General features: G+C 45.2%; 1 protein-coding gene and 1 long non-coding RNA gene across 6 annotated transcripts in view; one reads left to right on the top strand and one right to left on the bottom strand.

Moving 5' to 3' along the window:
* Window positions 1-7981, bottom strand: part of PHF24 (PHD finger protein 24) — a 29141-nt gene extending 21160 nt beyond the window's left edge. For all 3 annotated transcript variants that reach the window (XM_059924972.1, XM_059924974.1, XM_059924973.1), the window contains exon 1: window positions 7874-7981. The gene's annotated coding sequence lies outside the window, so the exon portion shown is untranslated. The remainder of the gene's footprint in view (window positions 1-7873) is intronic.
* LOC132367145 (uncharacterized) overlaps window positions 1-13320 on the top strand; it is a 200627-nt gene that overhangs the window by 57849 nt on the left and 129458 nt on the right. For 2 of the 3 annotated variants that reach the window (XR_009503704.1, XR_009503706.1), the window contains exon 1: window positions 8150-8459. The exons of the other annotated variant lie outside the window; for it this stretch is intronic. This is a non-coding gene — a long non-coding RNA (uncharacterized LOC132367145). Of the gene's footprint in view, window positions 1-8149; window positions 8460-13320 lie in introns of those variants that run through there. 3 annotated transcript variants of the gene reach the window in all.

Raw genomic sequence — 13320 nt, 5'->3', positions numbered from 1 at the left:
TTTCTTCGTAACATGGACAACAAAACAGCAGAGCTTGACAGTATCCTCCTGGTTCCTGTGGGAGATACAGAAGGTGCCAGCTTTCCAAATCGTTGGGGGCAGCCCCCTCCCAGAAGTTGTAGGTCAAGTTTTAGGGAGCAGTCATAAGACATTAATTTAAAAAAATTTTTTTTAAATTTTATTTATTTTTTTGGCTGCGCTGGGTCTTTTGTTGCTGTGCGCGGGCTCTCTCTAGCTGTGGCAAGTGGGGGCTACTCTTAGTCGCAGTGCGCAGGCTTCTCGTGCTCTAGGGCATGTGGGCTTCAGTAGTTGTGGCACGTGGGCTCAGTAGTTCTGGCTGGCGGGCTCTAGAGCGCAGGCTCAGTAGTTGTGGTGCACGGGCTTAGTTGCTCCGTGGCATGTGGGATCTTCCCGGACCAGGGATTGGACCTGTGTCTCCTGCATTGGCAGGCGGATTCCTTACCACTGCACCATCAGGGAAGCCCCAACATTAATGCTTATCAGCAAGAAGGCATGGGTTAAAAAAAAGGTTGATAAACACTTATTTGGAGACCTGGAATAACCATATGAAATTCACTTTTTCAAGAATGATTCATTGGAGGAAAATCAATGGTATGCATTTGGTTCTTATTGGCTTTTTCAGATAATGTAATAAGAGTTTTGAACAAAGGCCAGCCAATTAGGAGGGTTACTCTGTAAGTGACCTGACACATTACTAGTGTATCGGCAAACTAACCACAAGCATATCCCAACACACTGCAGTCCTGCACAACCACTACTCTCTGTAAGGATACCAAGAATCACTATTAAGCTACTCAACTGTTAATGATGTCACTGCAGTGGATTTGGAGTTTATCCTCAAAGGAATTTCAATGAAGACTGAAGATAACATCCACCAGCAAAACAATCAAACAAACAGACATAAAAACCAATAAAAAACTACTTTCTAGTCCTGACCACAGGATCTTGGAGTACTGCTATTCCCTTCAGTTTTCTAGGCCACTTTATGCCCATAAGGGCAGAAAATGTAGAGCAGAGCCTTTAAAAAGAAGGCATCAAAATCCAAACAAGACCCCAAGTCATTTTCATCACATGGCTTTGATTTTGAGAGTAAACTGTGAGGACACAACAGAATTAGGCTTTAAGAGTGAGGCTAAAACCCCTTAATGCTTAATGGAGAGGGTTGGAACTATATGCAAAAGACACCTTGATTAAAAGCAAGTATGCTGAAATATCCACGATGAGCACCTGGGGTGTTTGAGAAATTAACAAAAATCAGTTCTAATGTCTAGAGAAACAAGTGGTCCTGATTAGTGAGTAGTAAAAACAAATGCCTGGTGAGAAAAACCTGGCCTCTCCTGTGCTGGAAGGAGTCCTAGGAACAAGAGTGAGTTAAAAGGAAATCAAGTTGCGAAGATGCCACAAATTATATCTAATGATTACTCCTTTGGCTGATGGGTGGAACTAGGGTTTTCTGCCTCCCTAACAAGGATGAAAGAGGCATAAAAAGACATTGTCCCAAGAATGATGTGACTGTCAGAGGATTTGTAGAACCTAGGGAAGGCTTGGAAAAAAACCTCATGGGAGCAGGAGCAGGTGGTGGTGAATAAGAGGGACATGAGGTAGAACAGGGCTGTCTGACTCTACGATCTGGAGGAAATGAAAACAGATGACAACCAGAGCCTTTCTTCAGAGAAGAGGAGTCTGTCTAAATGAATTTGTCAGGCAGTAAGACATACGTGGGCAGCTTGAAATGTGTGCGTGCAAGACACACCCATTCTCTGCAGAGCACATGCTTACAACGCAGTGGGATGATTTATAAGGGCAAAGTGGTGGGAGTAAGAGGAGGAGGGGTTGCTCCACAGCAAGAGCTGGTGGCAAAATAAGGAAAAGGAAGGCAGCTAGGGAACCTCTTCCAAAGCTCTCTATAAAGACTTCTGGCTGTGAGGAGCCTCTCAACAGGCAGGAGTCTCCTCATTGGGCATGCTAAATGTAAAGCACATTTACTTGCTTTCATCTGATTCTTGGTATGGGAATGGCAGCTGTTTGAAAAAGGCTCAAAAGCAACTAAAAGTGATTGTTTGGAGGTTATGAAGGCTTCCCTAGGCAGGAACAAGGCAAAGAAAACTTCTGAGCTGGGAGACAGGGGAAAACAACCAGAGTGGGTTGAGCAGATGGAAAAAGGAATCCCAGTTTTTCACTGAGATTGAGAAGAAGAATCTAGATGGTTCCCACTGCCTTCCACAGAGTATGTGTTCTATAAATCTTGGTTCAATGAATGTTGCAGAGATAACTAGGCAACATAAAAAGTTTGAGATCATGGTGTCAGTACCTTTTCTCTTCCTCAAAGTTGGCCAGAGAGACTGATCAGACCAAATCTTCAGAACTCAATTCTAGAAACTATACAGTCACCTGCTCATTTCATCCCATCTACTCTGCTTCCCCAGAGGGGACCCTATCTGCTGATTCAGGGCTAGCAGGGATGAGAACAGGTAACCATACAGTAGTTATGGGTGATTTCTTTGACCACAGGAGAGAGCTACAGAATTTTAGAATTTGGCCAGTTTCCACAACCACAATTATAAAAAAAGAGAGACTAATATTACCAAAGTCAACAGTCCCCTGCATCTATGCTGTGTCCTGGGGGCACTGTGAACTGGCCCACAGGAGGGCAGCTGCCCTGAGGGCATGTGCAGTAAACTTAAAAGTGTATCTCCTCCCTCCTGGGTTTGGGCTGGAGAAATTTAGCATGAGATGAGCAGCATCTGCAAATAAGGGTGAAAAACTTCAAGGTGGTTGACAATTGGCTCCAGGTATAGCATGTGCCTAAAAGGTTGTCTGAGAGCCTCAAGGAAGCCACATACCTAACACAGAAGGTGATTAGCCATAAGGGTATGGAAAACCAGCAGAACCAGGGTCTACAAAATGCAGAATGCACAGCACAGACCCTAAGTTCACTGTGCACATCAACATCAATCTAGAGACTTTAAACAAAAATTATCAAAGAGTCCCCTTACCCTCTGCTCGTCTTTGAGGAATTCAAGCCCGAAATAGTCTGGATGATCTCCAGTATCTGGGTCCTGCTTTAGGAATCCATTGCCTCACCACAGTGCCCCTGGAGCCTGTTTCTAGTCAGCCATTCTGTTGCCTGGCAGTAGCCTATGGGCTACTTATAGTTTTCATGTCTAAAGGGGTCTAACTGATACCTCCCTGTCTTCTTCCAGTCTCCTCTGTTTATCCAGTGCAGCGGCACTGGCTTCAGTCAGCCCAGGAAGACACAGTCACCCCTGACTGCACAGGACTCTTCCGGGATTTCCAAGGAGAAGAAGGGCTGAAGACTGAGTTAAAATGTCTTCCTGGACTCAGCTCAAGAGAATGAGGCGTGAGGGAGGTGCTGCTGTTGTTTAATATTTACTGAAAGCCCAAAAGCTCTAATAAACATGAGGACAAAATTATGGCATGATCTTTAGCCTCTAGGGGCCTGGGATGGGTCTTCGTGAGAAGCTACAGTGCAGGCTTCCCACAGAAGCAGAGCAACAGTTAAGGAATAGCACACCATCAGTGATTGGCTGATGTGATTGCACTTAGCAAGCAGAGCTTTTCAGAAAGATGGAGAGACACTCCCTGTTCTCTGCTCTGGGGCCCTGAAGCACAGATGGGGCCCTGAAGCACAGATTCGGCCCCATTTAATGCACTCATTACACCTTAATTATCATGACTTATTTGTTGATTCTACAAATATTTGCTGAGTGCAGCCTACTATGTGTTAGGCACAAATTAGGCGCTTAGTAACTGTTGGTAGATTGAACAAATGGAACCTCACTCAGCCTGTGAGAAAGCAGTGTGAGTATGTGCGTGTGTAGGGGGCATAAGTGTAGGATTAAAAAAAAAAGTGTTGCTTGAGCTAAATTTTGAAATATGAGTGGGAGTTACCCCAGTGGATAGGAAAAAAAAGGCATTCCAGGAAGAGATAAAAGCACATGCCAAGGCATGGAGCTATACGGAAACTCCATCATGGCTTAGATGGTATGAAGCCAGCCGGGTGTTAGATACAAATAGGCAAAGAAACCTGCCTTCACATAAGAATTAGCCCAAAGAACTGGTTTGAGATAGTATGCTTAAACTATTTGTCTAGAAGGGAATATGTATTTAGATTTCAGGGAGGAAAGAAAACACAGAGAATTGGATTTTCTGAGGCCAGGTAGCAGGACAGCCCTGATAAGTCCCAGGGTTGACCAGTGAGTGCATTGCTTGGCCTTTGGACCCAACAGGAATCTCCTTTTCATAGCCTAAGAGCTAGTAGGTAGAGGCTGTAGTAAATTGGGGCTTTCCCTCTGGAGACCCGTAACCCTGATTAGGAGGCTCAAAAAACAAAACAAAACAAAATGAAACAAAACAAAAAAAAGGAGAGAAAACCAGCCAGCCAACCAACACACTGTTGTTTTAGTAAGAAGACCACAGTTAAGATGAAACATTTCTGAAAACCAAATGAGATCATGTAAGAGGGCTTGTAAATTGTCACATATTATCCAAATATAAGGTACTGTCATTATTAACATAGAGAGCCAAGAGTGGCCAGTTCATTCAAAGTATATGGGCGGAAGTAATTCTGGCAGGGCAATGGCATGGGGGCTAAGGATGTGGCTGCCAGAGGAGGCACAGAACAGCAGTGGTGCTTCAGTGATGCCTGGGAAAAGGCATAGTGTATGATGATTCCTATAGATACTCTGTAAAGCTGTACTTCTTTTTTCTTACTTTTTATAGTAAATGGTTAGAGAAATGCAGACTGATCCTGTGTGAACACCTCAAGGGCAAGGGACTCTCATATTTATCTAGCATAGTGCCTGACAAGTGGGTAGCACTTAGTAAATGTATATGGGTCTCTGAGTGGATTGCTGGAAGGGGAGGAAGGATGAAGGGGGATGTTATAATAGAAAAAATTGTCATGTCTCCAGCTGGACACTGATGGTCTTGGTTTCTTGGTCAAAAGCTGGTAAGCATTTCTGTCAGAACTTGGTCATTAAGATTGAGGGGTTGGAGTGGATAATGATATTCCCATTAGAAATGAATAAAGCAATTTGGGAAATGAAGATAGCAGAAACCAAGAGCACTGCTGGAGAAAAGCATGTGGGACTGGAAGATAATAGATTCTGTAGCTAAAAAGAAAGGAAACTTTTTGTATAAATATGATCCACTTAGGAACAGGTGTACTGTCAAAAATACAAGGAGTATGAGAAATGGGCAGGGGTAGGTCCTACTATTTATGTGTTTGAGGAAGAGGAAGCATTGTCTAAAGATGGCAAATGTAGGAGGAAGAAAACCATAAGAATGTGGTCAGAGATGATGAGGAAGATTAAAGGCTAAAAAATCCAGACTCATTTGTGTACACTCAAGTGAAATTGTGTGAGCCATGCTCTCCCCTTTTCTCTTTAGAGAGAGCTTTTTTTTTAAAAGAAGATTAAGGCCACCTGGTGACATCCTTCATACCCACTGTGGAATGATTTGATTTGCAGACTCACGTTGTGATTAGAGGAGACAGTCAGTATTCTTAGGATTTTGTAATCTTAATGTTTACCCAATGCTGGACATCAAAGAAGTGATATCCAAGGTCCAATATTTGGGGAGCACCTGGAGCCATCTAGCAATTTTTCCAGGGTCATGAGTGGGTGTGATACCAAGAGCCCTCAGTAAAAAGACCAGTTTAGGAATAAAACCCATGACAAATCTCTGAATCGGAGCAAAGATCATATTTGCAGGCTTGCTCTGATTTTCTTAAAAAAGATATATATCCCTGTTTATTTTGGTGTGTTAAACTGATGAGAGGGGTTTGAACTGAAAGGGGATATAAACAATTCTCTAATGGGGAGGTGCTTAACCAATATCAGCCTTTGTCAGAGTTTGTTCCACTGAGCTGTGCATGAGATGCCACACCCAGGTTTTTCTGTTTTCTCACAAGCCTGATCTCCCTTCTCACTATGTAACCCCAGGAGCCCAGGGAACCCACTTCTGTTAAGGGAGGATGTCACTAGGTTTGGCTATGTGGAAGGAGAAAGGAAGGGGAACAGGAAAACTCTTCCAGAATACTCTGGTGAATTCCACTGCTTAGCTCCCTCACCACTCCATTTATGGACAAGAAACCAGAGTCTATCCTTGGTTCCAAATTCACACCCTTGGGATTCAGGTGGCATGAAAGCTACCACAGCCCAGGGGGTGAGATGAGGGTGCATCACTATGTCAGGCACAGACCCTTTGCATTCCCCAGACGACGGACTCCCAATAAACGTTCCTTGGCTCTGAGCCTTTCCTGCCCTCCTCCTCATCATGCAGAGGCACTGCTGGGCAAGTATCCTGAGTGGTATCTGTGGACCAATGTCTGCTAGTGCATGGAGTCAGATGGCCACAAAGACACTGTGGGTCATGCTTCCTAAAAGTGATCCTGTCTCTCTGTCCTCTCCCTCAAGGATTCTGCAAGCAGGGAGGGTAGTCTCAGAATACTCCATCCTCCGAGGGGTTCCACTAGATCCCCAGAGCAAGTCCTGTCAAAGACCACACCCAGAGGCCTCTCCCAGACCCAATTAAGTGCAGAGCCACCCAGAGGCATAATTACAGTAGGGTTGCCAGTGAAGGAAGCCACACCCTGAAATCTGGGGATTCAGTGGAAATCAGTTCCTGCAGCACACACATCCCCAATTAAACTGTCTTCATCCACTTAATTAATCATCACATTTACTGAGCGTATACTACTGCAAAGCCCTGTGCTTGGTATCTTAATGCAATTTATTAACAAATAAACATTCTTGCTTCTGCCTCTCCTTGATACCCAAATAAACTTAGAAAAACAGATTTCATGATTCCATGCTTTGTGACCTTGGGCAAATTGCTAAACCTGAGTCTAAAGTGCCAAATGTTTAAAAGGGGATAATTTCATAAGGCTGTTGTAAGGACTCTATGAGACGTTAAACATCCCTGGTTTAGTACTTGGCACACTGGTGCTCAATAATCCTGCATATCCTTTTCTCCTTCGGTCAAAGGATTTTCTTTACAGGACCTGGCTGAGTCAGTTATTCTACCTGATTTTACTGCTTTCTTCCTGAGGGTCAAGCCCAGGGGCTCAAATCTCCTTTCTTTGCTTCAGAGGCCTCACTGGTCCTCCCCTCTCTTGCACCCTGTGTTCTGATATTAGTTGCTGCCTTCAGCTTGGAGCCAACTGGGCTACCACGGAGAATACAAATTCTAATAGGGTGGGGGACGAATGGACAAAGGCGCAGCCCCACAGGACCCCTGCCTCTCGACCACGCTGGAGGGATACAAGTTAGGAAACACTGAGCCCTGAAGGAGGGCAAAGCCAAAGACCTTTGAGCACACGGGAAGTGACTCCTGGCCTGGATCCCAAGGCAGGATCCTCTCCTTCCAGTCAGAGGTTTCTTCCAGGCAGGTCTAGGGCACAGTCTCAGGTCCTCCTATATACACGGGTCCTCTGTGGGGTCCATTCCGACGGTGCAGGCTCCTAAGGCTCCCCTATGTTCCCAAATGGTCTTCCACTGAGACAACACCAGAGACCACCCTTGCCCTCCCGTAGGTACACAGTCTCTCTGGGGATGGCGTCCTCCCCACTGGGCCTCCCCGTGGCAGCAAATGCCGAGAGAGCCCTGGGAATCTCCACTCGCACAGGGGTCTTCCGTGGGGGCGGCTCCGCACACCGCCTCCGGGACTCTCCCAAGGGGTAGAGGCAGGGACACTCGGGGTTCATCCACTTACACAGGGACCCCCTCGGGGCGGCTCCCACACAGCACCTCTGAGTCCGCTGTCCGCTGCCCGCAGACCCGCCCCTCACGGTGCCTGCCTGGTCCCCGCCGCCCCCGCCCCCGCTTACCGGGACTGTCAGGGTGCGGGATGCGGGTCCGGGGCTGGCGGACTCTACACCGCGGGCCCCGCGCAACCCATGGCCGCTCCGGAGTCGGCGTGCTGCGGCCGAGCGCCGGGAGCAGGCGGCGCGGGCGGAGCAGCAGGCTGAAGCGGCGGCGGCGCGCGCGCCCAAAGCATACCCACCCTCCCCGCCCCGCGCGGCTGCGGCGCGTGCGCCCGCGCGAGACGACCTCCGCGGTCCGGGGGGCGCGCACCCCGCCCCGCCCTCCCGCGCCTAGACGCGCGGCCTCCGCGCCTCAGTCGGCTACCGCGCGCGGGAATGAAGCGCCGAGGGACGGCGAGGGGGCGGCGGCTCCACACGGGCTCTGCGGCCCGCCCCGACGAGCTGTGGGTCCGGGTGCCAGTGGGCGCCCCCCACCAGCTCCGGGCTCTGCAGCGCTGGGACTGCGGCAGCCCGGACGCCTACGGCAAGGTCAGTGCCCGCCCGGAGGAGGCGGCCCGGGAGAGGGCTCCGCGGGGAATGCCGCCGCTCCCGGTCCCGCCCGCGCCGTGGCGAAGCGGAAGCGTCCTGCCGCCCGCACCTGCCTAGAGAGGTGAGAATGATTCATCCAGCGGCCTCGGCCGGGCTCTGTCTCTCCTACCGAGGCCAGCTGCCCACTCAGGCCTCCAGGCCCGCGACCCTGGCATCAGGGCACTCACCTTCATAGTACCCCACGGCGGAGGGTCTAAATGAGCCTTCACAAAGTGCTTGGCTGGCCCAACTCTTTCTGTGCGCTGTTTTCTGGGATTATTGGCCTTTCATCTCCAGCAGAAAAGTAATGTACTTTAACCCAGTTTTTGCTGCAGTAACCTCATCACTCAGACTGAATAGCCAGCTTGTCAGGAGGCCAGCAGTTCTGAGAGATATAACCTGTATTACACCAAACTACATGCTCTGAGAGGGCAAGAAAAAGATCAAGTAATAAAGCACCTAGGAACTAATTATAAAGCAATAACTGAAGGTATGCAAATGATATGCCAAGAACTCTTTTTATTTAAATTAATTGTGTTTACATTTTAACCTACATTCATTTTCTCGTGCATTCGATCTCTGTCTCAAATACAATTCACGTCGTCATTTTTTGAACGTTTAGTATTTGTTTCACTCTGCTAAGTGCTGTAGGAGATAAAAAGAAAAAAAAAAAACCAACTCATTTTGTTCTTAACATCATGCAACTTACCAATAGGGAATATAAGGTAAATGTAGTGCTACATATTACAATCACTTTAAAAAAAAATTTTTTTTTTTTTTTAATTTTACTTATTTATTTTTGGCTGTGTTGGGTCTTCGTTTCTGCACGAGGGCTTTCTCTAGTTGTGGCAAGCGGGGGCCACTCTTCATCGCGGTGCGCGGGCCTCTCACTGTCGCGGCCTCTCTTGTTGCGGAGCACAGGCTCCAGACGCGCAGGCTCAGTAGTTGTGGCTCACGGGCCCAGTTGCTCCGCGGCATGTGGGATCCTCCCAGACCAGGGCTCGAACCCGTGTCCCCTGCATTAGGTAGGCGGATTCTCAACCACTGCGCCACCAGGGAAGCCCTACAATCACTTTTAAACAAAGTGTCAGGTATACTATTCTAAACACTTTAAATATTCAATATATTAAATCATTAATTTTTCACACCATCCCTTAGAGGGACTGTACTGTTAAGTTTCTGCCTTTTACTGGTGATGAAAATGAGGCACAAAGATATTAAACAACTTGCCTAAGGTCCCATAGCTAATATGTGGTGGAGGTAAGATTGAAATCCTGGTAGTCTGACATCAGACCCCAAGTTCCTAACCATTTTACTGTACTGCTACTGAGAAAGAACTGGCTGCTTGCTAATCATTAATATATGGAATGCTAAAATTAGCACTTATTTCTCAGGAACCACTATCTTTTTTTTTTTTTGCTTGGGAAAGTAACACAGAAGAGAAGACAGCTTTCTGTGTAGTCTGGGGGCCCCAAACCTACTTTAGAATTACATTGTACCAACAATTTCACAGATAGGGTTCTCTGAACTGTTTTCAGTGTTTTATTTCTAGGCTGTTTGACAGGCTTATATGGAAGATGAGACTGTAATAATATCACCATAGAAATCTCTGTTGGTTAATTCCTTCCTTCATTTAAGAAAAAAGTGTGTTGTGCTGAGAACTAGAAGGGGTGCACATTACAGTAAGACACAGTTCTTGCCCTCAAGGAGCCGTAATCTCACAGAAGAAACAGGTATTGACAGAGAACCATAATGCAAAACAGAAAACGAGTTGTGCTCAATAGAGGAATGAAATGTAATGGAAGTTCCAAGGAGTAGAGAGACAGATTACCTCATGAAGGGAGGTGCTTGGGTTAAGGAAAACACGTAATTATCGTTTAACTTATTCTTGATACTAAAGTATTACAAATAGTATAAAAATTTATCCAATTCCTTAATTTTTGAAAAATTACATGCAAAGTTCTTCTCATACTCAGAAAAGACAGCTTTTTGTTATGTTACAAGAATTGTTCAGAGTATGGAGAGGTTAGTAAGCACAAACATTTTGAAGATGGTTTACCTTATTTCCTCGAGTGGGGGGCACAGAATAGAGTGATGATGCACAAGATAAGATTTTCAAGGTCAAAGGAATAGCAAAAGAAAAGCAAGGTGGGCGTGAACAAGGTAGGCCTGGGGGCAGCCTGGATTCTGAACAGGGTCAAAGGTTGCTGGGCAGTACCCTATACCACACAGAACTACTCTTGCAAGATAGAGACTGTGTTTTCAACTTTTTTTTTTTTGGTGTGTGTGATATCTTTTAGTTATGGCAAACATGCCACAAATATTCTGGGATGGTCTCAGTTCAGATATTTGATTCCATTATGCCCATAAATTCTTGTCAATAAGATTGACAAATAAGGTCATCATATTCATGTTAGTGTCTAGAAAGTAGAGATCACTGTATGTTCAACAGATGTTTAATAAATGAGGAGTTGGAAAAGTCAGGGAGGGGCTATTTGATAAGAAACTCTAAATTCTCAGATGCTTTAATGTGGTAGGTAATAGGGAGCCCCTACAAGTTTTTGAGCAAGGTAGTAGCATGTTAAAGCTACTACTTAACATACCTAAGCATTTATTTATTTATTTTTATTTTTTAAATTGATTAATTTTTACTGGAGTATAGTTGCTTTATTTCACTGTTGTGTTAGTTTCTACTGTACAGCAAAGTACGGTGAAGAAGCTATACGTATACATATATCCCCTCTTTTTTGGATTTTCTTCCCATTTTGGTCACCACAGAGCATTGAGCAGAGTTCCTTGTATACAGTAGGTTCTCATTAGTTATCTATTTTTTACATAGTATCAATAGTGTATATATGTCATAACCTAAGCATTTAGAGGTATTATCTTTTAGATGAAGGACCGAGTGAGAATGCATATGATCTTTTGTCAGTAGTTTAAACAAAACTTTAAAATATAAACATGAGAATGAGGGTAATTTCTCCTAGGCTGTAGACAAAAACCTGTTGGGATATTAAAGAGACTGTGGGGGAAAAAGTAATGAGAATGCCACTGAACTCTTTTTGTCCTTTCCATATCCTGTTGGTGACCTCTAGTGGAAGAGGATTGGTGCATCCTTTTTGCTTATAATACACATTTCTTGGGGCACCTACCTAGCACACAGTTCCCCTTCGCTGTGAGTGGCTCCAGTGCACAGGGACAAATCCCAGCGACTTTCTCAGACTTAGGTAACTTGCCCACCGCTTACTGCCAATTTTATCCAGAGGTAGACATCCAACTTAAACCGGTGCAATCATAGTCTCTCCCAGGAATCTGAAACTCAGAACCAAGCAGCAAAGAGCTTGGGAATTGCTAGACCTGAGTTAGTGAGAATGTGTTCTGAAGAGAACTTCCCACTGCTGCTGCTTAGACCCCAGATCTGTCTCAGTCCCTGCTCTTCCCGCATCTTGGATCTTCTTCTCTTCCTTCCGTCCCTTTTCCTTATGCTTTGGCCATCCAGTTGAGGGACATTAGGTCTGTTTCTAGTTTTTGGTGATTATGAATGAAGTCACTAGAAACATTTACATATAGGTTTCTCTGTGATAAGTTTTCATTTCACTTTGGTAAACACCTATGAGTATGATGGCTGGGTGGTATGGTAAGTGTATGTTTGACTTTATAAGGAAAGTGTTTTCCAAAATGGGTGTGTCATTTTGCATTCCCATCAGCAATGCATGGGTGTTCTAGGTGCTCCACATCCTCTCCAGTACTTGGTATTATCAGTTTTTTGTTTTTAGACATTTTAATAAGTATATATTGGTATCTTACTGAGTTTTGTTGGATTTTTGTAGTGACTAATGATGTTGAACTTCTCTTTTCCTGTGCTTGTTTGCCATTCATTTAACATTTTTGGTGAAGTGTCTGTTCAAATCTTTTGCCTGTTTTTTAAAAAAATTGGCTTGTTTGTCTTCTTATCATTGAGTTTTGAGAGTTCTTTGTATATTCTTTTTTTAAAAATTAATTTATTTTATTTATTTTTATTTTTGGCTGTGTTTGGTCTTTGTTGCTGCACACGGGCTTTCTCTAGCTGCGGAAAGCGGGGGCTACTCTTCGTTGTGGTGTGCAGGCTTCTCATTGGGGTGCCTTCTCTTGTTGTGGAGCACGGGCTCTAGGTGCGTGGGCTTCAGTAGTTGCAGCATGTGGGCTCAGTAGTTGTGGCTTGTAGTCTCTAAAGTGCAGGCTCAGTAGTTGTGCCGCACGGGCTTAATTGCTCCGCGGCATGTGGGATCTTCCCGGACCAGGGCTCGAACCCGTGTCCCCTGCATTGGCAGGCGGATTCTTAACCACTGCACCACCAGGGAAGCCCCTTCTTTATATATTCTGATACAAGTCCCTTTTTTTTTTTTAATGTTTATTGGAGTATAATTACTTTACCATGTCGTGTTTGTTTCTGCTGTATAACAAAGTGAATCAGCTATATGCATACGTATATCCCCATATCCCCTCCTTCTTGCGTCTCCCTCCCACCCTCCTTATCCCACTCCTCTAGATGTTCGCAAAGCACAGAGCTGATCTCCCTGTGCTATGCAGCTGCTTCCCACTATTCCCACTAGCTATCTGTTTTACATTTCGTAGTGTATATATGTCCATGCCACTCTCTCACTTCGTCCCAGCTTACCCTTCCGCCTCCCTGTGTCCTCAAGTCCATTCCCTACGTCTGTGTCTATTCCTGTCCTGCCACTAGGTTCATCAGAACCATTGTTTTTTTTTTTTTTAGATTCCATATATATGTGTTAGCATACGGTATTTGTTTTTCTCTTTCTGACTTACTTCACTCTGTATGACAGTCTCTAGGTCCATCCACCTCACTACAAATAACTCAGTTTCGTTTCTTTCTATGGCTGAGTAATATTCCATTGTATATATGTGCCACATCTTCTTTATACATTAATCTGTCGATGGAC

The sequence above is a fragment of the Balaenoptera ricei genome, chromosome 6 (genome assembly GCF_028023285.1).
Source record: "Balaenoptera ricei isolate mBalRic1 chromosome 6, mBalRic1.hap2, whole genome shotgun sequence".
NCBI lineage: Eukaryota > Metazoa > Chordata > Mammalia > Artiodactyla > Balaenopteridae > Balaenoptera > Balaenoptera ricei.
This window is presented reverse-complemented; position numbering and strand designations above follow the sequence as displayed.